This window comes from Euleptes europaea, chromosome 4 (assembly GCF_029931775.1).
Source record: "Euleptes europaea isolate rEulEur1 chromosome 4, rEulEur1.hap1, whole genome shotgun sequence".
Lineage (NCBI taxonomy): Eukaryota > Metazoa > Chordata > Lepidosauria > Squamata > Sphaerodactylidae > Euleptes > Euleptes europaea.
This window is the reverse complement of record NC_079315.1, coordinates 56,344,847-56,348,115: the sequence shown is the minus strand read 5'-3', so window position 1 is coordinate 56,348,115 and position 3,269 is coordinate 56,344,847. Positions and strand designations below refer to the sequence as shown.

Here is a 3,269-nt window from a genome sequence, read left to right as displayed (position 1 = left end):
TCTTTACCTTACCTACTAACTGAAGCATCCTTTTAACTGAAGCATTCAGACTATTTCTCATACAGAAACAGGATTGGCCTATGTGATGCACCTTTTTCATTCACACAGCATGCCAACCACCCTCCACAACCTCTCTTTAACAAAGCTAGGGTTACAGGTAGAGCAGGCCGCTACACATCACTACTCTTCTTGTCTCTTTTAAAATATATAGACAGCCATGACTATTTCACATCCCAGGTCTTCTCTCGCACTCAGAGACATTGCCAGACAGGCTAGCCCAGACCCCTTTAATAATTGCCCCTCACTCAGACACTGCACAGAGTAATTGGGGTTGGGGACTCAAATACTGTTCCATTCACACACTACCACCATTTATTCATATCCTAAAATATATAGACCGAGATCTTAGCTTGTGTATGAGGCAACCAGCCCACAGGGTTAAACAAACAAGGAGTTAACTTTTATTTTTGGTTTGAACATAACACTCAGGAAAATTAGGTAGAAGTTATTAAGCGTCTTTTCAATTGAACTTTTGAACTGTTTCCCTGTTCCAGCATTTGGGATCATTTGTTACAAACTGACTGTTTTCCAGTCAGATTTAAGCTGCTCTTCTCCGCAGCTTCACTAAGCTTGACACGCACTAAACTCCCTCACTGCTCTCTTCCACTCTCTTAACTGCTGTTTTCAACCATTCCTCCCATGGACATTCCACCAGCTCCCACTGACCACTCTTAGGGAGAGGCGGAAGCTAACCTGTCCGTCACAACCTACCTTGGAGTTGTTATGAGAGAGAGAGAGAGAGAGAGAGAGAGAGAGAGAGAGAGAGAGAGAGAGAGAGAGAGAGAGAAATAAAGACCAGAGAGTATGTCATTAAAAACTGTTCCCAATCTAAACACTACACAAAGTAATTCACAGTGGGTAGCCGTGTTAGTCTGTCTGCAGCAGTAGAAAAGGGCAAGAGTCCTTATACCCTTATACCCGAAAGCTCATACCCTACCAGAAAATATTGTTAGTCTTTAAGGTGCTACTGGACTCTTGCCCTTTTCTACTACTACACAAAGTAGTTTTGAACAAAAGCTTCTGAGTGATGCTTGATAATAGGTTCTTTGTCATCACTGAACTGCTGCACTGCACCCACTCTTCTTACTCTGTGTGCTCTTCTGTAGCACTGCACACTTTGCCCCGTCTCTATCCCTCCGTTGCCTTGCCACTGGCATACGATGAAGTCATAATGTTGCTCAATAGCTAGGCTGTATGCTTCTTACAACATTTGTATTTTGTCCATTAATTGTCCATTAGTTGAGGACAAGGTGGCACAAAAGTCTAAAACAGAGTTTAGTTTGGGTCTGAAAACAGGCTTAAACAGAGACAAATCCCATGGGTTAGTTTCCTTCACAGGAACACTGGAAACATAATCTTTTCCCCGAGGGATTCGAATAGGAATGATGTATGTGCCTAGTTCTGAACAACAGCTGTGAAAAATACAGGTAGTGGTTTGTTTTGGATAATTGGAATGGACATAAAAATCCCACAATGCAATGGCAGGTCAACTTAAAGGGCCACATCAAAGATGATCTCTCACAAGAGGTCTCACAAGATCTCTGAATGAACTCTCACAAGAGAGCTGCTTTAAAGGTTACCATTTGGAATTATTTGTCAGCTCAGGCGGAGGTACTTGTGAAGTTTTTCTCTAGGAGAAGCATCAAAGGCTATTGAGGCATGTATTGCTACCAACGTGAAGATTAGGCTAGTTCATATTGAAGGATGGACCACCAACTCATCTGTTCCTGAGACGGGAATATTGCATAACAGTGTTAATGGTAGCTCCTGCAATAGCTCACATCCTGAAAATTATAAAAGCCACTAAAGGGAGCCTCCCTTGAGACTCCGGGTTTAAGGTTTACAGCCATTATATGGTTTTAGCCTATCCTTATGAAACAGACACTGCGTTTGAGACAACCAGATTGAAAGAAAACAGAATGACAGCTGGCCTGCCCGTCACTTTCTATTCTGTGCAAGACAGCTGGTTATTATTATCATGTATTATTTACCATTTAATCCCATCACTTTAACAACAATGAAGAAGAATCTGACATAGCTTCAGGGGAGAAAAAAAGAACCAGAAACTGCCTTTGGGGACATAAGAAACTTTCTGTGGTCACAACCATTTTTAAGCAGATGTTTTGAAATCAATCTCATTCCTTTCTCCTGCTGCCACCTTTGCTGCCATATTAAAGCCATCAAGCCAACCACAGATTTACTCAGTGGAAACATGCGGCTCACTTAGCCTTTCAACCACATCAATGCCTAAGAGAGATTTCTCTCATTTCTAGCATTCATCATGAAAAGACTTCTTAGGCAGCAGTAAGTCATTGAGACTTCACCTTGTGTTTTTTCCTCATGCTGAAGCAGTTGAAGAACAGGAAGGAGGGCAGCTTATGGGCTTTCATTTCTGTATTAATGGTGAGAAAAGAGGCAAATGGGAACTTTGTTCGGTTAAAATGGGAAGTAACCAGGAACCTGAGCCAGACTCTCCTTGACAGATGTAACCATTTAAGGAAAGAGCAACTTCTTCCTCACTGAGGGAGACAGCAGAAAAAATGTAACAACATCACCACACTTTTTCTTATTCAGGGGGCATATAATTAATAATTCTCATTATATTGTTGGAATATTTGGATCCCTGGTTATAGAGGCTAGCATCATGGAATCATTGTGCAAATCTAGGCATGAAAAACATAAGGCTTTTGTAGAATATTATTACCTAGTTTTCCATGCACATCTGATTATAATTTTTTTGCATTGGGTATCTGGTCCAAAATCTATAGACTTTTGCCATTTTCCAGCAAAGCAGTATATAGGCATGCTAAGTATTGTGCATATATTGCAGAGCTTTTGTTTTTGTTTCCAGCATAGCTGTCCCTCCTCCACTTACTGAAACTGAAAATACAATTTCACTTCAATTGTGGAAGACTGCTGTACTACACTTGATCTTAGCCAAAAGGCTGAGAAGCCAAACAGAGGAGAGCAACACAAGCAGGTATGCTCACCTAACTGGATTTGGGCCATTAACTAGACGAGTCATAGATGTCAATGAAACCTTGAGCTGGTCTATATGTTACTCTTCCCACATGAATGCTGTCAGAAATGGCAGCCCTATGGGGATGCCTTCTCCCAGATGTCAAACTGAAGTGGACTCATTAGTTGAGTCAGGATCATCATCTAGCGAGTTTTCCTGCCCTGTATCACTGGGACATCTGGTAGGGACA

The 3,269-nt window shown here is 41.5% G+C and overlaps 1 pseudogene; it reads right to left on the bottom strand.

The window, feature by feature from the left end:
* Nucleotides 1-2,852: 2,852 nt before the first annotated feature.
* LOC130477205 (U2 spliceosomal RNA) lies at nt 2,853-3,017 on the bottom strand (annotated as a pseudogene).
* Between the last annotated feature and the right edge of the window lie 252 nt (nt 3,018-3,269).